This window comes from Vulpes lagopus, chromosome 2 (genome assembly GCF_018345385.1).
Source record: "Vulpes lagopus strain Blue_001 chromosome 2, ASM1834538v1, whole genome shotgun sequence".
Taxonomy (NCBI): Eukaryota; Metazoa; Chordata; class Mammalia; order Carnivora; family Canidae; genus Vulpes; species Vulpes lagopus.
The window spans coordinates 34,636,744-34,661,507 of record NC_054825.1 but is presented as its reverse complement, the minus strand read 5'-3'; the positions used below and the strand labels follow the sequence as shown (position 1 = coordinate 34,661,507).

Genomic DNA, 24,764 nt, shown 5'->3' with positions numbered 1-24,764 from the left:
ACCCACGTAAGATTGACTTTGTTCCTCAGTTCCCTTTTCTAAAACCATGACTTTGATCAGTATTGTAAAATCTGACACAAAGGGACAAGTAAGCTTGGATTCACAACAGCACAAAGTTCTATCATTGCCAAAGGAAATGGTCATAGAAAAAGACATTTTCATACTCGGTTTAAGCAGTACTGCAGTAAACCATTAGAATCTGGGATCTGAGTTGCTTTCAGTAGGCTAGAATTATTTTTACAATAGCCATATCGTCATGGCTGAAATATGCATTTGATAATAATTTTAATATCACTCAGTTTTTCCAATACTTGTATCGATGCTTTTTGTTAATGCCTTCAGTTTAAACTACATCCTCTTGATAGAAAAATTAATGCTATACTACAGCAAAAAAAAAGCTAAAAAGTAACCTGGACTCAATCTTTTATGAAGGCTATAATTAATCTATTATTGAATTAAAATTTTTTATCATAACAGGAACACCCAGTTTTCTTCTCTACATTCCTTAAAGATATAAATTTCACTTTCTGCATAAATTCATTCTGTCAAGGTCAAGACCCACATTTAATAAATAAGACCCTTTTAAACAAAAGGAAAGCAATAGATTAAGATAACATTTTCAAAGTTAATATGCAATGTCTCTCGGTAACTGCTTATATAGTTTGTTTGGCTGTGTTTCTCTTTTTCTTTTTTCTTATTTACAGCAAAGTCCGAGAAATAGATACCTCCTTCCCCTCCCCCCAACCACACACACAATAGATCTTCCTTTACATGCAATCACCCAATCTCAAGTAACAAATTCATAGTAGCAGTTACCTTTGAGTGTCCAGTTTTTAAGGATCGATAAAATTAAAAATTGTACAATATTTATTTTCTTCTTTCAGGTTGATTATGTGACCGCTCGGGCAAAAGCACTTTGACAACTGTAAGAAAAGAGGGCATGCGCACACAGGGAACTGTGGGGGCTGAAGTCCTTCACTAGGTACTCTGCCTGATTTAAGCACGTTCAGCCAAGGGAAGGAGGAAGCCTCGCAAGTAGTGATTCCAAGGGGAAGAGCTTGTGCCCGATTACATTATATTTTCCTACCAATTTGAATCACGAATTGTTGAAATGAAAAAGGAGAAAAATTAAACTGGTTTGTCAACTTGGTTTAGAAAGCCAGGTTAAAAGAGAAACTGGATTGAAGGACTCAAAATAAATAAACCCAGCAGAGCTACCTTAAATGGTATTAGAAGGGTAATGACTGGGTAGCCAGCAATAGGAATCCTACCCGAGCAAAAAGAGATTGGGGTGGGGAGGGATTAGAAAAGGAGAGAGGACCAGGAAAAGATAAATATTTAAAATCTGACCATCCTTAAAGAAACATTTTTAATATTATAGAATGAAAAATATCTTAATATTAAATGTGATATTAACCGTGAAGATCAGGTGAAAATAGGTTTCAGTCACAAATTTCTGACATTTTATCCACCAAGATTTCTTTGTATTTGAGTTTTCAATGAAGGCACAATTCACTTAAGATTCTACTCGATATGCTCTGAATCAACTCACCACCTTATTTTACTTGTCAAAATGAAAGTTTACTTTGCATTATTCATACAATGATCAATCAAATAAAATTCAACTCTTTTAAGCTAAAATAGTATTTGGTGAAATACTAAAAAATAATTTGACATTTAGTGTTTCATGCATAGGACAGTGACTTCTTTAATAACACAAAAAGTAAATACAGTTTCTATTTTTCAAAAAAAAAAAATGTTTTTGGTGTATAGTTTTCCTATCTTAACCTCATGACTCCAAGGCTAGAATCTCACAACATATCAACATCAACCCTTATTATCCATAGCTTCTGAGAGCAATAGTTCAACTACCAGTTTGCTCACGTAAGCAGAAGATATTATTACTTGTGGGATTTGGTTCAATGCCATTCACCCAAGGGGTTCAGAGTAAATGTCAGTTGATGACTATGCTGATTGAACTTGGAACTAAAAATGTTAAGCATCATTTAAAACTGTCTTAATTCTCTATTTCCTTTCTTTGCCAATTAGAATTAAAGTAATACCAGAGACTACCAATTTGCAGCGTTAGTGGTCTTTGTTTCTAGTTATTTCTAAGGAAAAATCAAAACAATTTAAGAGGAAAAATTGTGAATCAATTGTGAATCAACCTGTGAAACGCTTTTTAAAAAAGAACTAATGGACTTCTTATTCCTACTGTGAACTTATTTTATATTCCTTTTTTCTCTTCCTCCGCTTTCCTAAAGAAAGCCTCACTTCTACCAAAGTGCTGTACTCATCATTTGCATTCCAGAGTCTGTCAGGATCACTCAAGGTTCATCTTATTCCTGAAGATTTCCCTAATCTACCAAACTTCTACATTTTCAACTACATCAATTAGGTAAAAAAAAAAAAAAAAAAAAAAAAAAAAAAAAAATCTCTCATAAAATCCTTACAAAGGCTTGTTTAAAAAAATAGATTTTAAAAATTATTTATAATTAATTTGTCAAGATTTTATTGGTAGGAATTCTTAAGTAATTCAGGTGTGCTTGAAAGTGGTTTACTTGGGGGCAGCCCGGGTGGCTCAGTGGTTTAGCACTGCCTTCAGCCCAGGGTGTGATCCTGGAGACCTGGGATGGAGTCCTGAGCCGGGCTCCCTGGCATGGAGCCTGCTTCTCCCTCTGCCTGTGTCTCTGTCTCTCTCTCTCTCTCTCTCTCTGTCTGTCTCTCATGAATGAATAAAATATTTAAAACAAAACAAAACAAAAACAAAAAAAAGAGGTTTACTTGGGCATTTATTTATGCACCTGACCCCAAGTGAGGGTTTAATGCTAATTCACACAATAAAGAAAAATAAACATTGGCCCTAACCCATGATAAATGGCAATCAGTAATTAGCACTGCCCATACTTAATGTAATTTTATTCTATTTCAAAATGAAGTAATTTCTGCTCTTTCTTTCCTAAAATGAGCATTCAAATCTAAAAAGAAAATGACTTGGGGCACCTGGGTGGCTCAGTCAGTTAAGCTAGTCTTCAGCTCAGGTCACAATCCCAAGGCTCTGGGATGGAGCAAACTCTCCATTCCTTCGCCAGGCTCCCTGCTCCGTTGGTCAATGGGGAGTCTGCTTGTCCCTTCCCCTCTGCTCCACTCCCCCCCTTGTGCTCTCTCTCAAATAAATAAAATCTTTCTAAAACGTAAAAAAGAAAAAGAAAATGACTCAAACACAGATACCAAAGTGTAAATAAATACCAAACAAACAATAAATTATAGGAGAACCCCCTATAAGGATAAAGATCTCTACTGAAATTCTGTTTTTTACTTAACCAAAAAGGAAGCACCTTCTAAAATTCTGTCTTCAGGTCACAGAGCTTAACCATATATCCTTTTGAACAGTCATGGAAAACTAAAAATAGAGACTGCAGCGTTAACTCATTGGGATGTACTTGGGTGAAATACATCTTTTTAGGCTTTCTTCCATTCTTTTCCTACTTACATCTCGAACACAATGTTTATGAGTCCTGGGTAATTGGTGGTTGCTCCATAGATGTTTGCTAAATGAATGGATGGATGGATGGATGAAATCATTTTTGATTATCTAAAACAGCCAAGGTTTGAGTAAGTATTAAATTATTCTCCACTTAGGCAATTACTTTTTCAACAGCTGCATGAATGGATATGAAGGGGAGTGGTATAAAACAGGAAAACATTTTTGGTTTTGACCCTTACGAAGTTGAGCACTATTTGATTATCATCATGAAATAATAGTCACTCAGCAGTAATTGAACAGGGAACTTTGTTCCCATCTAAGAGTTTACAGTCTAATAAAGATACCCCCCTCTCTACCCTAGAAACTGCTTAAGTTCACAATAGCACTCAGAGTTAAATCCAATGGATGTTTTGTCAGTCTTTATCTTGCTTGATCCTGCAGCAACAGTGACATAACTGACCACACTTTCTGGATATACCTTCCCTTTGCTTCCTTCATGCTGTCCTTTCTTGCTTTTTTTCACATTCGTGGTTATGTATCCTCTGGCATGCTGGTGTTCTCTCTCACTAGCTCTCAGTCTTCTTTGCTGACTGAATATTGAATTCCTCAGGGCTCTATCCTAGGCTTTTTTTTTTTACCTCACTCTATGTGAGTGGCTTTCCCAACTACTAAAGGACGGACCAGGCCTATCATATTGACAGCTATATTCCCAACATCTATCACTGTGCCTAGTATATATAATAAGTAGGTATTCAGTAAATATCTGTTGGATTAAAGTTACATTTATGTGTAAAGGGCCAAGAATGCCAAGGCAATCTAGATGGCAAAAAGTAATAAACCTAGAGGACTTACACTACTAGATATCAAGACCTAGCATAAAGCTATGATAACTAGGCTGTGATTATTGGCACAAGGATAAGCAAATAGACACAAAGAATAAAATAAAAAGTCCAGAAACAGATACAGATATGTGTATGGTCACCAGATTTCTGAAAACAGTAACACTACAGTAGTGAAAGGATTTTTTTCAGTAAAAGATATTGATGTTGGGGATCCCTGGGTGGCTTGGAGGTTTAGCGCCTGCCTTTGGCCCAGGGCGCAATCCTGGAGTCGCGGGATCGAGTCCCACATCGGGCTCCCGGTATGGAGCCTGCTTCTCCCTCCTGTGTCTCTGCCCCTCTCTCTCTCTCTCTCTCTCTCTCTCTCTCTCTCTCTGTCTATCATAAATAAATAAATAAATAAATCTCTAAAAAAACAAAAAAAACAAACAAAAGATACTGAAGTTAACTGAATACCCACATGGCAAAAAAGAGACTTTCACCCTTGTCACACCATACACAAAAATCAATTCCAGATGGATTGTAGGTCTAAATGTAAAATGTAAGCAATATAGCCTTTAAAAGAACATAGGAGAATATTTTCATGACATTGGAATAGGCAAAATTTAACAGGTCACAAAACCATTAACCATAAAGGAAAAATTTAATAAACTAAACAAATTAAGAACATCTGCTTACCAAAGGACAGAATTACAGTGAAAACCCACAGAATGAGAGAAATATATGCAATATGTGTATTTTTCAACAGTAGATTTGTAATCAGAATACATAAAGGACCCTTACAAAATAATAGTAAATATCCCAAAGAAAAAGACAAGCGACTTCAACAAAAGATATTCAAATGCTCAAGAACATATGGGGGGAAAAAAGCATATGATTACCTAGCTAATCATCAAAGAAATATAAAACAAACCCAAAAATGCTAAAATTGGAAAATGCAGATAATACCATACATTAGCAAAGCTGTGGGAGCAACTCATTCTCAAACACTGTTGGTAGAAGAATAATATAACTATACAACCACATTGCAAAACTATTTAGCAGGATCTATTAAAGCAAACATTAAGGGGCGCCTAGATAATTACAGTCGGTTGAGCATCCAACTCTTAATTTGGGCTTAAATAGAGATCTCGGGGTCATGGCATCAAGCCCCATGGTGTGCTCTGTGCTCAGTGTGGAGTTGCCTGTGGCTTTCTCCCTCTTCCTCTGCCCCTCCCCACCCTCTGTGTTCATGAGCACATGCGCTCTCACTCTGTCTCTCAAATAAATAAATAAATATATTTTTTTAAAAGTAACACTCATACACCTTATGACCCAGCAATTCTGCATCTAGATATATACCCATCAGAAATGCAAACATATGTTCACCAAAACACATATTCAAAGCAGCATTAATTAGAAATAGCACCTGGAAATAATCCAAATATACATCCACAATCAAATGGATAAGTAAATTTGTGATAGATTCATATAATAGAATATCATAAGGCAAAGATAATGAAGAGACTCTTACTCTATTCAAGAACAGAGATGAACTGCATGAATACAATGTTGAGTGAAAGAAGCCTAACAGAGCAGAGGACATACTATATGATTCAATTTATATAAAGTTCTAATAAAACTAATTTATAGGTTAGAATTCACTATAGTGGTTACCTCTGCTGAGAAATAATTGGTAGGGGACATAAAAGGGGACTGCAGGGATGCTGGTGATATACTGTTTCTAGAACTGAATGCAGTTACACAGGTGTATTTACTTTGAAATTTCAGAAAACTAGACATAATTTATGCGATTTTCTGCATTTTTGTTATATTTCCGTTAAATTTCTAAAACTTACATATATTCGTAAAGATTGACTATCTTTTGTAAGATAAAGAGAAAAAAACAGTACAGTCTGGCCAAGTAAAAAGAGGAGCTCTAAGTCTAGGTGATGAAACTAGAAAAATAAGTGGGGGCTTCCTACATGCCAAGCCTGTGCTATGGGCACTATATGCAAAGATAAAAAAAAGCCAAAGTCTCTTGACTTCAAACACCTCGCAACCTAAGATGATAAAAATTATTGTGGTCAACTATGGTAAATTAGATATCCCCTAGGTAACCCAGAAAGCTTTTAAGATTTTTAAGCCTAAGGCAATTTACAGGTAGGAAATCCACAACCTCTGAGTGAGGATTTATCAAGCAATTCTAGATCAGACTAAGTTTGAGAACAAAACAAGAGGAAAAGGAGCAAAAAAGGAACCAGGTGAATTTGCTTCAACGTGGATGGAGCTGGAGGGTATTATGCTGAGTGAAATAAGTCAATCGGAGAAGGACAAACAGTGTATGTTCTCATTCATTTGGGGAATATAAATAATAGTGAAAGGGAATATAAAGGAAGGGAAAAGAAATGTTGGGAAATATCAGGAAGGGAGACAGAACATAAAGACTCCTTACTCGGGGAAACGAACTAGGGGTGGTGGAAGGGGAGGAGGGCGGGTGTTGGAGGGGAATGGGTGACGGGCACTGAGGTGGACACTTGACGGGATGAGCACTGGGTATTTTTCTGTATGTTGGTAAATTGAACACCAATAAAAATTAATTAAAAATAAAAATAAAAAAAATAAAAAATAAATTTTAAAAAAAAGGAACCAGGTGAGCCAAATGCAGTTTGGTGGGCAATCTGGAGAGCACCTGGAGTTCTTTGTTTCTTGCCTCTCCACTAGCTTTGAGTTCATTCATTCATTCAACAATTTTATTAAAGGCCTCTAGCCACAAAGTAGCAATTCTAAAATTTCACCTACTTTTTTATTGACCTTGTCTTTAACTTGTAAGAGAAAACTTGCCCTCAATTTCTCAGCTGCCTACCAGCAAGTGCCCCCTTACAAACATATCTGTAAACCCCACCATACTTCCTTTCCTTCTATCTTAGAGAAAGCTGAGTTCCCCTACAGGTCCATAATTAATTACTCCATCTACAGTTTAGAACTCATTCCTCCTAGTTTCCTTGAGACTTAGTTCATTAGTTAATTATTCCCAGCATCTCCTTCCCATTCAGACAGGCTGTTTGAATGAAACCTCTAAGTCCTAGCTCTACATTCATTTCCAGTTGACTCACAAACTTAACTACATGTGATTTCTGCCCCTACTATCCTGCTAACGTAGTCTTGCTATGATCTTACAAAGTCACCAATGACCAACTAGCACTTCTCAATTCTTATTTTATTTGCCATTCATCCTTCATAATCAAAACACTTGTAATAAGCAGAATTCTAAGATGGCCCTCCAAGATTCCAGGCTAGAAGGACAACAAGAACTATAACTGCAATTCTGCCAACAAGAATGAGCTTGAAAGCAGATTCAATGATCTAAACCGAGAACCCAGTCATGGTGCATCAGACTTCTGGTTCCTAGAACCATAAATCATAAACGAGTGTTATTTTAAGCCATTAAGGTTGGGGTAATTTGTTACATAACAATAGCAAACTAACAAAACACTATTCTATTTTCTTTGAAGACACTGCTTTCCTGGTTCTTCTAAAGTTTCTTTGGTCTCCTGGCTACTAAACAGAGCCTCCTCCAGGTTGTCCTAATTCTACACTCTCTCTGAACAATGTCATATTCATAAACTGGAAAAGTGAGTTCACTGCCATCTAGGTTTCCAGATCGAATTTTTTTGCTAAGCTCCAAACCACTATTTAACTTACAACTTCTCTGAAAATCCTACAGCACCTCTTCTCCCACATGTACTTCTGCCTTTATTTCTAGTTTACTTATCTTTATCCTACTTAATGGGACTACCATCCATCTAGTCACTCAAGTTAGGAATCTGAACATGGTTTTGTCTTTTCCCTTCTCTCACTGAGGGACAGTCCAATTGGTCACTAAAACTTATTAATTCAGCCCTAAATTTCTGCTTGACATCCCCTCCTCTTCATTTGCAGCCAGTTTAACACTTCACCTGGACTAGGGAAGTAATACCCTAATGTCTCTCATCTAGTACCCTTTCAAATGTGGTTTCCACACTAAAGCCCAAGTAATCATTCAAATACAGTTTTATTCTGATACGCCCCTTCCTAAAACTTTTAAATTATTTTTCCCCTGACAAGAGGATAAAATACAAACTTGATTCTTCTTCTCAGCCATACCTAACTACTACAGGTCCCTGGATGGACCATGCTCTTCTACCATAAGGCGTCTGCACATATTACTTCTGCCTGAAATAACCTTTCTATCTCTTGATAACCTATTCTTACCCAATAGAACCTAGTTCAAATGTCACCTCTTTGAAGCTTTCCCTGGACATGTAAGCAGAATTGTACATTCCCTCCTTTATATCCCTCTGTAATACAAACATACCTCTATTACAATATTTTTTATACTTTAGTGTAATTATCTGTTTATACACCAATCTTTCCTAGATAAGCTCCAGAATCAAGATGCTATTCATATTTGTGACCCAGGCACTGGGCCTGAAACTCAGAGATAAAATAAAAGTTTTTGGATAAAAGTTTGTTGACCAAATCAAAGAACAAGGTTCTTTTACCTCAAATTATAGAGGCTGAGAGCACTCCTTTAAGTGAAGAGAAATTCTCTTGCCATGAACAGTATTTCAAAGCCATGTTTAATGACACTATACTTAACGTTTAATGAACATATTCCATAATAAAATTTGGTAGAATTAATCTACTCTTTCTCCTATCTCATAGGACATTTGTCTACAAATTTTCACTATTTTCCAAACTGAATGTTTCTTTAAGCCATATTTCTAAAGAAAAAGTTACTTGGCTGAAAGGCATAAGCTTAAGGCCTTAGATACATATTAACAAATTGTTTTTAAAAGGTTTCAGCAGGGGGATCCCTGGGTGGCGCAGCAGTTTGGCGCCTGCCTTTGGCCCAGGGCGCGATCCTGGAGACCCGGGATCGAATCCCACGTCGGGCTCCGGGTGCATGGAGCCTGCTTCTCCCTCTGCCTGTGTCTCTGCCTCTCTCTCTCTATCTCTCTGTGACTATCATAAATAAATAAAAATTAAAAAAAAAATTTAAAAAAAAAAAAAAGGTTTCAGCAGAAGACGCCTGGGTGGCTCAGCAGTTGAGCTGCCTTTGTCTCAGGGCATGATCCTGGGGGGCAGGATCAAGTCCCACATTGGGCTCCTTGTGGCAAGCTGGCAAGCTTGCTTCTCCCTCTGCTTGTGTCTCTGCCTCTCTCTCTGTGTGTGTGACTATCATAAATAAATAAATAAAAATAAATAAATAAATAAATAAATAAATAAATAAATAAAATCTTTTTAAAAAATAAAAAGGTTGCATCAGTTTATAATTCCTGCAGAAATTAACTTCTAATATGAAAACAATGCACAATTAGTATATATAACAAAGAATAATATAGTTACTGTTCTAAACAACCTAATGCAGAAAAAGCCTCTATTCTTTTATTATGCCAAATAAAATTAAGTCTTTTTCAGCATTTTAATATATTCAATACTTTTGTCATTCTTCATCATACCTTCATGTGATAAGGAAATACTACAGATAAATTTGAATACTTATGTTTATTGTATGTTTATTACAATATGTTTATTAGCTGGAGATTCCATTTCAAATGACACATCAATGTGCATATGTGTGTATTCCACCAGAAAAAAAAAAAAAACATGAACATGTTTCATCTATGTTTCCTATGTTTCTAGACTTCAGTTGTAATTTTTATTTTATTTTATTATTTTTTAAATAAATTTTTATTTATTTATGATAGTCACACAGAGAGAGAGAGAGGCAGAAACACAGGCAGAGGGAGAAGCAGGCTCCATGCACCAGGAGCCCGACGTGGGATTTGATCCCGGGTCTCCAGGATCGCACCCTGGGCCAAAGGCAGGCGCCAAACCACTGGACCACCCAGGGATCCCTAATTTTTATTTTAAAACAAAAGATTCACGAAGATGGACAAAGGTACAAATTTCCAGTTATAAAATAAGTAAGTCTCAGGGCTGTAATGTCAGTGACTATACATAGTGACTACAGTTAATAATACGTAGTGACTATAGTTAATAATACTGTATTACATATCTGAAAGTTGCTGACTTTCAAATAACATAACATAGTGACTATAGTTAATAATACTGTATTACATATTTGAAAGTTGCTGAGAGTAGCCCTTAAAAGTTTCACAAGAGGGCGGCCCTGGTGGTGCAGCGGTTTAGCACCGCCTGCAGCCCAGGGTGTGATCCTGGAGACCTGGGATTGAGTCCCACATCGGGCTTCCTGCATGGAGCCTGCTTCTCCCTCTGCCTGTGTCCCTGCCTCGCTCTCGCTCTCTCTGAATGAATAAATAAATAAATCTTTAAAAAAAAAAGTTTCACAAGAAAAAAAAATTGTAATTTTGTGTGGTAATAGATGTTAACTTATTGTGGTGATCATTGTGCAATATATACAAATATTGATCATATTACACATCTGAAACTAATACAATGTTCTATGCCAATTATACCTCAGTTAAAGAATACTCATACATATTTTATGTATCTGTATTCATTGAGGGTCTAAATAATGGACAGTAGCCCACATATTTTTACATAAAAAGTTTTATGCATCAAAAATTTGTGAACTTGAGGAGCCTGGCTGTCTCAGTAAAGCATGTGACTCTTGATCTCTACCCCTACATTGGGTATAGAGATTACTTAAAAATAAAATCTTTAAAATAAAAATTTATGAAATTATAGAGTAACTAAATTTGTACTCTTTAAAAGTGTGCCTTGGGCACCTGGGTAGCTCAGTTGGTTAAGCATCTGCCTGCAGCTCAGGTCATGATCCCTGTGTCCTGGGATAGAGCCCCATGTTGGGGCTCAGTGGTGAGCCTGCTTCTCCTTCTCCTCTGCCCCTATCCCCACTCATGTGTGTGCACTCTCAAAAATAAATACAATCGTTACCAAAAAAAAAGTGTCCCACAAAATAGATAAAGAGGACTGGGAGGTACTGGCTCCCAGTTATGGAATGAATAAGTCACAGGAATAAAAGGCACGGCATAAAGAACATAGTTAACGGTATTGTAATAGCATTGTATGGTGACAGACAGAAGATATACTTGTGGTGAGCAAAGCATAATGTATAAACTTGTCCAAGGGTGCCTGGGTGGCTCAGTCAGTTAAGCATCTGCCTTTGGGCCAGCTCATGATCCCAGGGTCCTGAGACTGTGCCCTGAGTTGGGCTCCAAGTCCCTGTTCAACAGGGAGTCAGTTTTCTCCTCTCCCTCTGCCCCTGCTTGTGCTCTCTCGCTTGCTCTCTCTCTCTCTCAAATAAATAACATCTTTTTTAAAAATAAATAAACAGGGGCACCTGGGTCGCTCAGTGGTTGAGCATCTGCCTTTGGCTCAGGTCATGACCCCAAGGTCCTGGGATCAAGTCCTGAATCAGGCTCCTCCCAGGGCACCTGCTTCTCCCTCTGCTTGTCTCTGCCTCTCTCTCTGTGTCTCTCATGAATAAATAAATAAAATATTTAAAGGTAAATAAATAGATAAATAAACCTGTCCAAACACTATGTTGTACACCTAAAACTAATGTAACATTGTGTCAACTACACTAAAAAAAAAAAAAAAAAATACCCTACAGTATTTTTAGATTTTATTGAATTGCAAATCAAGTCCCCTTACTACATTGTCACCCCTCTTTACACCTGATTTGACACAGCATACTTCCCTTTAATCAACTAGATCTTCTTCATTTTCCTACTCTCATTATGGTAACTCAGTCATAAGAACCCTTTGAAGAATGCAAAAATTACAGAATAATTTCAGAAAACATAGATAAGTTTAAATGGGTTATTTTTCTCCCCCATACTAATTTCATTTTATATTTTAAATTTCTATTAAAAAGTTATTGAGAAGCCACATGTTCTTTCAGAAGACTTCAGAGAAGCAAACCTTACCCAGTTAATGTTTTAAGTTGTCTTCAAATCTCCTAAGTTTCACCATTTCACTTTAAATGCTGTTCAAAAGCTGCCCTCACTAAATTGGAATCAACAGGCACCTTTCAGGGAGCTGCCCCGAGAGGTATTACCAGCTTCCACAGTTTCAACTTCTATTCCCAAAGTTTTAGCTATGGCTATGAGCCTTTCCTAAGAGCTTTCCAACCACCTGCGAGGCATTTCCATCCACAAGGTTCATCGTGTCACTCATCATTATCTATGGGACAAGGGTCAAACACTTACCCTAGTATTTAGGACTCTCCCCTTCTCATCCCAATCTATGTTCCCAGATAGTATTATCCCCACTTCTCCAGGCAAGTTGGTTTACTTAGGCTCTGAAGCTTGCCAATGTTACTGATCCCATATGGAATGCCTTCCTCATCTTTCCTACTTATCAGAATCTCACCTTTCTTCAGAGCTTCCTTCAAACACCAGTTCCTAACAATAGCATCTATCTGTATCATGCATTTATTGCTTTGCATTTCTATTTATCTTTTCTGGTATAATTATGTCAACTACCCAACTAGAATTCTAAGCTTCTTGGAGAAGGTACAGCAAAGTCTGGCAGAGTATTTTGCAGGGAGCTTAGTAATAAGAGCTAACACTTAGGGGCCCCTGGGTGGCTCAGTCAGTGAAGTGTCTGCCTTCGGCTTGGGTCATGATCTCAGAGTCCTGGGATTGAGGTCCATGTCCAGCTCTCTGCTCAGCAAGGAGTCTGCTTCTCCCTCTCCCTCTATGCCTATACTCTCCCTCTCCCAATAAAATAACCATTTAAAAAAACCCTAACATTTATGGAACATATACTGTGTACTAGATAAAATGCTAAGTGCTTGCCACATACTAGTTCATTTAATCCACAGTTACTGTGCCTAATTTCAGATGACAAAATGGGAACTTAAAAAAGTGATTTACCTATCCAAGTAACAAAACTAGTAAATGCCAGATCTAGGACCTAAGTTCAAGTTTGTATAATTCTAAAGCTATGGTTTTGGTTTGTTTGTTTTTTTTTAAGATTTTATTTATTCATGAGACATACACAGAGACAGAGAGATAGAGAGGCAGAGACACAGGCAGAGGGAGAAACAGGCTCCACGCAGGGAGCCCAATGTGGGACTCGATCCTGGGTATCCACTGAGCCACCCAGGCTGCCCTAGAGCTGTGTTTTTGTTAGTGACTCATACAAGCAGATCCTCTTGTCCTACTTGATCCATAGAGCCCAGGACACAGCTTGGGCTTCAAAGGTATGAAAAGAGGGAAAATTGTGGCTCAGCAACTTTTCTTTCTCCCATTGATACAAAGCTTTTATACAATGACCTTTGCCTGAAAACCAGAGATAAGCTCTAACCAAAGGATTCCAAATTCCACCCATGGGTAAGAGCCAGTCCCACTTCAGGGTGTTCTATAACATCCTGCCTTGGAAAATAAATGAATCATCAAAAGAACTGATTTTAGTTTTCAAGGATTTCAAGAGCAAGAGTGGTCCAGGCCTAAAAGTGATGGAGAAAACTTTTCTTTGCCATAATCTGCTTTAACAGCCAGTAATTTATAGGTGCTGTACAAGTTAATGATCAGAGGATCATCAGAACAAAAGGAAGGGCAACGGTCAGTAGTCTACCCAGGTAGACCTTGGGTCCTAGTATTTGAAACCAAGTGGTGTTTGTGTAATACCAGTGCCTTACATTCACAGAAAGGATTCAACTTTACCAAATTCTTCCACCTTTATTATCTCACTTGATGTTAACAGTCCTGTGCAGTGGATAGACAGCATAGAGCCCTCACATTCACTTCTGCAGGTTATGCAATACACCAAAAGGCTAGCTTATAAGGCTACTGGAGAATAAAATCTAGTACGTGTTCTGCTCACCCAATTCATGAGCCCTAAGGTAGAGCTTCATCTACTTGGAAAAAGAGTACCTTTTCCTAATTTCCACAAAGGGATTGTATGAACAGGTAACAGTCTAAAAGATAACCACTGGGATCCACACTTCAAAGATGTGGATGTCAATTATACCAAAATAAAGCTAGAAAAAAATAAAGATGTAGAAACCCAGGCTCAAAGATGTTTCAAAATATAGTTAATAAGTAGTGGATCTAAGATTAGAATTCAAGTCTTCCAACTCATTCAGAAACACACTTTTTCAACTGTACTACAAGTCTCCAATTGGTTCAGTTTAATACAGGCTATCTCTGTCTTCTCATGTGGTAGATGAGTATCTTCAGCACTTTGCTACAAACAACTGAACCAAAATCTAGAGCTTTTTGGTGTAGCTCTATCCTGAGGCCATAACTGTTATCTTATTGAGGAAACTGAGAATCAGATATGTGTGCCAACTGTACCAAGAGGAATACTTTATTTTTCTTTAAGATTTTATTTATTTTTTCATGAGAGATCCAAAGAGAGAGAAAGAGAGAGGCAGAGACACAGGCAGAGGGAGAAGCAGGCTCCATGCAGGGAGCCCAACGTGGGACTCGATCCCGGGCCTCCAGGGTCAGGCCCTGGGCTGAAGGCGGCGCTAAACCACTGAGCCACCCGGGCTGCCCCAAGAGGGATACTTTATTTTTTTTTTATTTTTATCTTTATTTTTATTTTTTTTTAGGAGGGATACTTTAAATGGCTTTCCTATCACTTTTGGAAAAAAAATTTGGACCACCTGCCCTAATGTTAATGGATCATACATCATCACAGTGACAGAAAATCAACATTATTAATATTATGGGAGGTGGTATGTGGAAAGGATATTAGATATGAAATCTAATTATCTAAATTCAGATACCAGCATTACCACTTGTTAGCTTCCTGGCCCTGGGAGACAACAAAAACAAAGATTAAGCACATACTATTTGCTTTGGCATATATTTTGTTTACATGATGAATAATTGCATACAACCCTAAGATGTAATGTACCTTTATTATCCCCCATTTTACAGATGAAAATATTGAGGCTCGGAGAAGTCCAAGTTAACTTACCCTATGTTACACTGTTGTTAAGTGGAGAAGCCAAGATTCAAACCCTGCAATATGATTCTAGAAACCATGTTCTCAATTTCTCAGTCTTTGTTTCCTCTAGAATTAAATAGAGATTATAATAACAACTGCTTTACCTAAATCAGACTTATATTAGTGTGTATAAGGGCATTTTTAATAAACTATAAAGCAGTAAAGGTCAATGTATGAAATCCAAAGCTAATACTGACAGGCAGATGAGTTAATCTGAAAGGTCTACATTCAAGTAAAAATTTTCTTGTCTCTTTTCTATTTAATATTGGGCGTCAAATGACCTATGTTAAACCCATGCTTTTTGTAGTAACAATGATCTTGCTATACAGACATTTCTCATTCCACCTCTTTCTATACCCTCTGTTTTCTACAATGAAAGCAGAGTACAGTGGGACATATCTTTTTAAAGTGCCATAGGATATAGATTTTATTGTTTGTTTCAAAATCAATGGATTGAATTTCTTCATCATCTGGTGATGACAATGATGATGATGATATTCTTACTAACTGATCACTTAGTCTATGTAGGCATCTAGATAAGCATTTTATATGCCTTAATTAATCTTCATAATAATTTTAAAAAGATAGAAGCTATCATTCTTCTCATTTTTCAGATAAGGAATCTAGGGCTTAGAAATGCTAAATAATTATCCCAGGGTGACATAACTTGCGGTAAATAAGCCCAGGTCTATTTTGACTCCAAAACTCAAGTTCTAAAAACTCATCTCTCATCCCTTACCTTCTGCCACACCCAGCTACAACCCAGAGGACTTATAATGGTCCATTCTCTCCTTTACAATCAGGCTCTGCCTCCCACTGCTTCTTACTGTATTGGCCATCTATTTTCCAAACCAAAAGTGAAAACATGTGCTCTGACAATCTTAAATAAATTCTAGAAAAATCTCGGACCTGTGGTTATCTTTCTCCTCCATACTTGATCACTGAGAACAAGCCCTATTCAGAGCAGTGTTGGCTTTTCTTTTGAGCCCAGGCCTGGCTCATCTTAGCATTAAACCATCTTATCGTTAAACCCATCTTCACCAAAAAGCCTGAGAGTCTCTTAGAGAATGAAACCACAATTAGTTATATAATTCTGAAAAACCTCTCTCAAAAGAAAAAGATGAAAGGAATAAAGGTTTTCTTTGCTCTTTTTTTGGAAAGATTTCATTTATTTATTCATGGGAGACAGATAGAGAGAAAGGCAGAGACACAGGCAGAGGGAGAAGCAGGCTCTCCGCCAGAGCCCGATGTGGGACTCGATCCCAGACCCTGGGATCATTCTGGATCATTCTCTGAGTCAAAGGCAGATACTCAACCACTGAGCCACCCAGGCATCCCTTTTTTATTTTTCCTTTTTTAAACAAGAAGTTTTTGAGATATCCCTTTGAAACATCCCACTTTTTCAGAAATGCTCTTTCCCAGGGAGAGCAGAAAAGAGTAAAAGAGAAGTTTGTTCTCTTAAGGGAGAGACATTGGTTTGCTTCTCCTTTTTATTTAAGTTTATTTATTTAAGTAATCTTTACACCCAGTATGGGGCTTGAACTCAAGACCCCAAGATCAAGAGTCACATGCTCTTCCACTGAGCGAGCCAGGTGCCCCTGCCTCTCAGTTATAAAGTGGCTCTCTGTTGCTGTTTGCACTGTAGGTCCTCCCTACAAAAGCAAGAATGAAAAAAGAAACCACAAACCCCAAATTTCATTTACAGAAATAATCTGCAAATTCATTCATTCAACACATTTATTGAGCACCTACTACACAGTAGCCTCCCAACATTTACTATTGCTCTCTTCCATTTAAATTCAAGATCAAGAACACTCAAAAGTAGTAAACAAAGAAAGGATCTTCCTACCTGGTTGTTGGAAAAATAAAAATAAACAAAATATTAGATAAATATAAGTTCTACAAAGAACGAAAGAGTGGTATGATTGAAAGAATCTGGGAGGGTATTTAGATTAGATGGTCATTAAAGGTCTCAATGACAACTGAATTAAGCTCACTCCTGAATTAAAAGAGGACCCATCCATGCAAAGACTGGTGGTGCATGATGCAAAACGAACAGCTAAAGGACAGATCTTAATGGAAGAGGAATAAGCCTTTAGAGCAGAGGCTGGCGAACTTTTTCTGTAAAAGAGCCACATAGTCAATATTACAGACTTTGCAAGTCACATAAGTTCTCCTGAATATAATTATTTTTGTTCTTGTTGCTGTAGTCGTATTACAATCCTTTAGAAATGTAAAAATCATTCTTAGTCCTCTGACAGTATAAAAATAGGCCTCTGGCAAAATTTGGCCCCTGCCTTAGTTTTCTGACCTGTTTTAGAGGAACATCTAATCTACTGCAGCAGAGAGCAAGTAAACAATGAGGAAAGTGGTACAAGATGACATCTGGAAGGTAAGCAGGAACCAGATCATGTAGGGTCTTTTAGGCTAAGATTTTGGATTTTGTTTCTAAGTGTGATGGGAATCCCTTGGAGAGTCTTAAGCAAAACAGTGACATGATCTGCTTTAAGCTTTAAAAAGACTACTGTGTGGGACTCCTGGGTGGCTCAGTGGTCGAGGGTCTGCCTTTGGCTTAGGGCATGATCCCAAGGTCATGGGATCCAGTCTCGAATCTGGCTCCCCACAGGGAGCCTGCTTCTCCCTCTGCCTCTCTTTGTCTCTCATGAGTAAATAAATAAAATATTTAAAAATTAATTAATTAATTAATAAAAAGGCCACTGTGGTTCTCTGCAGGGAACAGACCTTAGTTGGGGTAAGAGCAGAAGCAGAGTTGATTAGGAGGCCAGCTATTGTATCATCCAGGCTAGAAAAGACTACGGCGCTAGTGAGAAGGACTGAACACTCTCAGTCAAAGCTCTGTTTATCAGCGATGAACAAATTATAGACGGATTCTTGAAATTTTACTTTAATATCAAAAGAGTAGTATAAAGAGCTTAGGTTAAAAAAAAAAATAAAGAGCTTAGGTTGAGCTATAAATAGTATTAAGTTTGATTCATCAGAAAATCTTAGTTACTCAAATTTTTAGCAATATTTTGACTTTTTTGATTTATAGATATTTGACTTTCAGGAAGATCATCTTTTTCTCTCTCCTCCTAATGAAATGATTCACAGTTTCTCTGCTGGTTCCTCGTATTATTTTTCCCCTTTTCAGCTAAATGTATCATAGACTTAGAATGTTTCTCTCAATTCAGAGTGCACTGCAGTCAACCAAAAGATAACTACTCTTAAAATCTAAGAAACTTCCAACTTCCCTTCACAACACACCCCTCTCTCAAAATTTCCACTATAAGGAAATTATAAGTGGTTTTCACACTAGCTAAAATCATTTCCTTGTTCTTTCTTTCATAAAAATACTGCTGAGGGGCACCTGTGTAGCTCAGTTGGTTAAGTGTTTGCTTTCAGCTCAGGCCATGATCCCAGGGTCCTGGGATCCAGTCATGTGTCAGGCTCCCTGCTCAGTGAGGAGTTGGCTTCTCTCTTTCCCTCTGCCTGCCCCCCTTGCTCGCACCTGAGCATGCTCTTTCTCCCTCTCTCAAATACATAAATTCTCAAAAAAAAAATACTGCTGAGTTTTGAAAATTCATCAAGCTGTACATTTACTTTGGGCACTTTTTCTGTATATTTCTCACAACATTTTTCTTAGAAGTTGTGTGTAGGGGTAGAATATCCCAACACATACACACAGAGGGTCCAATGATCACAATCTTTAGAGGGTAGGCAGATTAGACCACAGCATAGGTTGAGTTCCTTGGAGACAGATTTGAGACCAAGTTCTGCATGCAAATGTTTTATTGAGGGTAGGATACAACTGGCAAATACACCTACAATGAAATGAAGAAGGCAGGAAGAGTCAGAGAAATACATTGACCCCCAAAGTGGTTACAATTGAGTACTCAGCTGATCTTGTCATGAGCCCTATAGCTGAAATGGCCCTCAGACTTGCCTCAGATGAAGTAAGGAAGCTAAGTCTTTGCATCTTAAATCAGCCAGTCACAGACTGTGGGCTCCCAGGAGTGAGGCAGTTCCCTGCTTGCCCAATAAAAACAAAACAAAGCAAAGCTTCATGCCATCTGGAGCTAATATTCCCATCAACTATGGGATAAGCATTTTAGCTATGAAGAGAGGATCTGGATTGGAGCATCACAGTATCCACTAGAAGGGATATTCAGATATTCTCATGTAGTCAGTTACACTATTTAATGTTTATCATGGTGCATAGTATTTTATCATTGGTATATAGTATTTTATTTTTATTTATTTATTTTTAAAGATTTTATTTATTTATTCATGAGAGACAGAGAGAGAGAGAGAAAGAGAGAGAGAGAGAGAGAGAGAGAGAGAGGCAGAGACACAGGCAGAGGGAGAAGCAGGCTCCATGCAGGGAGCCTGACATGGGACTCGACCCCAGGTCTCCAGGATCATGCCCTGGGCTGAAGGCAGTGCTAAACTGCTGAGCCACCCAGGCATATAGTATTTTAATTAAAATACTCTAGTAAAGTTTATTATATCAAATATATTAATTAGCATGCTAATTAGTATTTTCCCTAAAACACTAAGTTTTACTATGTAATATAGTATCTTACTATGATCACACACATTTTTATTAAAAATAAAGACTTCATATTCAAATATTTAAGAATGTACTTTTAAAAAATACTGCTGGAAAAATGGCTCAAGTGCCATTCAACTGTGCACCTTTATGCAGCTGATGCCTAAACTTGAGCCATTTTTTTACTCTTCTTCTATCAAGTCATATGGCTCCTCTACCCTTTCCTGTCACTGCCACCAATTCTGGTCCTCACTTTCATCTCCTCAAACCTAAAATGTCTCCTGTGTCCAATTTCACCCAAGTTTTTACAGGGATTAGAGGAATGCTCCACTGCATGACTTGCATTAATTCCTCAAATAGTCGCTGAAAGCCCGTATAAGGTTTTAGGGAAATAACTTTGGGCAAGAAGACATAACCCCTCCATTTCTTATAAACATTAATTTTGAGTGAGGCCCTAGACAATATTCTGATAATTTCATATTAGTTGTGATAAAAATGCTATGAAAAAGTACCAGATAGTTACGAAACCATATGATGCCAAGACCAGGACTGGGAGGTCAGAATGTTTTCTAATGTAAGCAAGATGAGCCTTAAACAACAAAAGGATAAAGTTCAGAGGAAGTATGTTCTATGCAAAGAGAAAACCATGCTTTTTGCTACTTCAGGCTCTAGAGAGAAAGTGTACTCAAGGAACTAAGAAAGAAAGCTAGTAGCCACATTCTGGAGATTAGGGTTTAGTTGGGAAACTGGTAAGTAAGCAAGGGCAATATAAAGCCATTAGAAGCAGGAGTTTATTTTGCTTTTTAAGAAATATTTTCATTTGAAATAATTTCAGAATTGCAAAATTATAAAAAATAATTCCTTATACTTTCAACTACATTCTCCAAATGTTGACAACTTAAATGATCACAGTGGAATCATCAAAATCAACTGATTCAATACTATTATCTAACTTACAGACCTTATTTTATCAATTTCTCCACTAATATCCCTTCTAAGAATCCAACCCAGGATTATACATTGCTTTCAGTTGTCAGGTCTCCTTAGTTTCCTTTAATATGGGATAGTTCCTCAGTGTTTATCTTTCATGACCTTGACAGTGTTGAAAAGCACTGGCCAGTTATTAGTAGAATGTACCTCAATTATGGTTTATCTAACGTTTCTTCATGATCAAATTCAGGTTATACATTTTTGGCAATAATACCTTACAAAAGTAACATTGTGTCCTTCTCAGTGCATCATTTCAGAAGGAAGATGATACAGATTTGTCCCACTCTGATGTTAACATTGGTTACTTGGTTAAGGTAGTGTCTGCCAGATTTCTCTGCTGTAAAACTATTATTCACTTTCTACTTAAATAACTTTGGGAATATACTTTTTTTTTTTTAAGATTTACTTATTTTAGAGGGAGAGAGAGAGACAGCGTGAGTCAGGGGAGGGACAAAAGAAAAGAATCTTCAAGCAGACTCCCCACTGAGCTCAGAGCATGACACAGGGCTCTATCTCATGACCCATGAGATCAGGGACCCAGGAGATCACAACCATAGCCAAAATCAGAGTTGGATGTTTGACCAACTTAGCCACCCATGTGCCCTATCTTTGGGAAGATTTTTATATATAAGTATATTATTTCTCAGCATATTTTCACCCAGTAATTTTAGCATCCATCAATGATTCTTGCCTGCATTAATTATCTGTGGTGTTTGCAAATGGTGATCTACTCTTACATCACCTCTTCTACATTAGCTGCAATGCTACTTTAAGGAAGGTTTTTTTCCTTCTCCCCTGATGTATTCATTTGTTTTTATCATAATGACTCAGGAATTCATACTTTATTCCATGAGTTATAATTCATTACTATTATTATTTTGTTACTCAAAATGTCTCCTGTCCCATTAAAATACCTTCAGGTTGATTGCTGGGTCTTTTTTTGAGCACATCCCTACTTTCTGGCACTGCAGATGTCCCAGCTCATGTACTTTTCCTGCCCCAGTTTGGAACTAGCAAAGAACTAATCTCTCTAAAGAGTCTGAGTTGAGACACCTCTTGGTATATTCACTGGTTCTGGAGTGTCATTGAAGTAGGCTCTCTCAGCAGATAGAGCTTACATGTATATTTATGCATACATATGTGTTTGTTTATATTTATAAAATCATGATTTGTATTGTATCTCCAATTCCAATGAAACAATACAGGGTTCATTCTAGCCTTAGAAGGTTTTTTTTTGAGAGAGAGAGAATGCATGCATGTGCATGCCTGTGTGAGTGGGAGGAGGGGCAGAGGAGGAGAGAGATGGGAGAGAGAATCTTGAGCAGACTCCACACAACACAGAGCTCAACATGTCTCCATCTCAGGACCCTGAGATGAAACCAAGAGTTGGATGTTTAACTAACTGAGCTACCCAGGTACCCCAGAAGAGTCCTTTTAAAAAAATTTCAATAAAAAATTCAATAAATATTTACTGAACATCTGCCACTGGCCAGGCTCTGTGCTAGATATTGAGGATATAACATTGAACAAAACTGGCATGGTCCCTGTCCCTGCCATCATGAAGCTTAGATTCTAGTAGGCACAATTTATATATTATTCTTTTCTCCAAAATTGCTAAATTTAAATTTATGCCTGTCATTGGCTCCTTCTCACCAGGCTTTAAACAGGCCACAGAAGGATTTTAAGCAGATAACATGATCAGTTCTACATTTCTTTTCTTCTACATTTTTCTACATTTCTATATTTTTCTAAAATTTTATTTATTTATTCACTCATGAGACACACATAGAGAGAAGCAGAGGCAGGCTCCTTGGGGTGCCTGATGTGGGACTTGATCCCGGGACTCCGGGATCATGCTCTGAGCCAAAGGCAACACTCAACCACTGAGCCACTCAGGTGTCCCTAGTTCTACATTTCTTAGAAGGTCATTGTATTGGAGAATCAAAGGAAGATAGAGCAGACTGAAGGCCAATTGTCAAATTAGTTGAAGGGGGATGAAAGTGTAAATATGGGGAAACCAATTTGAGGCTATTAAGTAGTCCAAGGTAAGAGATAACTATCAACTAAACTGAAGTAAAGGCAGAAAGAATGGGAAACAAATGTATTTGAGAAATATTTGAGAGATAGATGGACTATCTTGATGACTGACGAAAGGGTAGAAGGATGAGGTAAGGGAGAAAAATGACTCAAGGAGGACTCCTAGGTTTCTCAGAGTACATACAAAAATACTGGTTCACATTTTCGTATATTGTAAACATGACTATATGTTTCTTCCATTAAATTGTAAGCAACCAGGGCACCTGGGTGGCTCAGTTGGTTAAGTGTCTGCCTTTGGCATAGGTTATGATCCCAGGGTCCTGGGATAGAGTCCCACATTGGGTTGCCTGCTCAACAGGGTGTCTGCTTCTCCCTCTCCCTCTACCCTTTCTCCCTGTTTGTGCTCTCTCCCTCTGAAATAAATCAAATCTTAAAAAAAAAAAAAAAAAAACTGAAAGCAACCTGATGACAAGAACAGTGTAAGAGTGTACGGTTGATATCTTTGTAACAGTGTCTATACGTAGTTGGAATTCAAAAAATGTTAAATAAATGATTGAATGGATAACTTTCCTCAGAATTACCAAGTTGAGATTTCAGCTGTAGACTCAAATTAGAACACCCTCATAAAGGCCTAGGCAAACTACGTATGCTGAATATCTATTCTCCCAAAACGGTATATCCTGATCTATTAATTATATATGCTTTCTTTTCTATCATTAATTCATCTTACCCAAGACTTAAAACCCAGAAGCTATAAAATAGAGGTGTTTGGCTATAACAAATTTCAGGGACACCTGGGTGGCTCAGTGGTTGAGCATCTGCCTTTGATCCCAGAGTTCCAGATGGAGTCCCACATTGGGCTCCCTGCAGGGAGCCTGCTTCTCCCTCTGCCTATGTCTCTCCCTCTTTCTCGGTGTCTCTCATGAATAAATAAATAAATAAAATCTTTAAAAAAAATCAATGAATTTCACTTCACACCTATCAGACTGCCAAAAATTAATGCCTATAAATTGCCTATCCCTGGCAGGGGGTGGAGGTAAGGAGAAGCCTCTGTTTCTCACCTCTTGAATGGGGTTATGGGATTTAGGTGAGAAGTTTCTAGCCTCAAGCAGGTTTTCTGTAAAAGTTGACACTCCGCCTTTCTCTTCATGTATCTATCTATTCCTTCAAGACCCAATTCAAACCACTCCAATTAGACTAGACCTAACTAGGCCTGACTAGACCACCAATACGCAGCAACCTCTTTTTCCTTCTCTGAGCTCCTAAAATACTTATCTACTAAAATTCTTCAAAAATTAATCAAGGGTGGTCCTATGATTGATCTTGTAATAAATTGTTCTTTTTTGTTATTTAACTATTCACATACTCATACACTGTTCTCCAGTGAAGCCAGATATGTCTTCATCTGTCAATGTGAAGTCAGCTATGCCCCTTATTTGCTATGACTTCATCTACCTGTCAATGTTCTCATCGGTAAAACGGAAGACATGGATACTTATCTGGTAAGGCTGTTGTTAGGATTTGAAATGATGTGTGTAAAGGTACATGCCACATATTTGGTGTTCAATAAATAGATGCCAATAAGCACCAGTGAGGGCAGTTGTCAGATCTTTTCAAATTTTAATCCTGTCCCAGATATAGCACCTCACAGAGTGCCTCACACATGGCTGCTGCTTGATATTCAGTTTATTTATACTCTTTTCCAAAAAAGATAAAAAGATTTAAAGCAGCTAGGTGTTCAACAAATATTTGTTGAATGATTACAGACCACACTTTCCAGTCAGATGTTCTTTCTTCCTTACAGCTTTTTCCATAATAAACAAAACACCACACAATAGTGATTTTATAAAAGCTTTTAATCATCCTTTACTTGCACCAAGGACTTTTTCTGCTATTTTAATCTAATCAAATAAAGTTTTTTAACCCT

At 37.6% G+C, this 24,764-nt stretch overlaps 1 protein-coding gene across 8 annotated transcripts in view; it reads right to left on the bottom strand.

The window, feature by feature from the left end:
- Positions 1-24,764, bottom strand: part of CPEB3 (cytoplasmic polyadenylation element binding protein 3) — a 196,988-nt gene that overhangs the window by 162,261 nt on the left and 9,963 nt on the right. The window contains exon 1 of one of the 8 annotated variants that reach the window (XM_041744210.1): positions 817-921. The exons of the other annotated variants lie outside the window; for them this stretch is intronic. The gene's annotated coding sequence lies outside the window, so the exon portion shown is untranslated. Of the gene's footprint in view, positions 1-816; positions 922-24,764 lie in introns of those variants that run through there. 8 annotated transcript variants of the gene reach the window in all.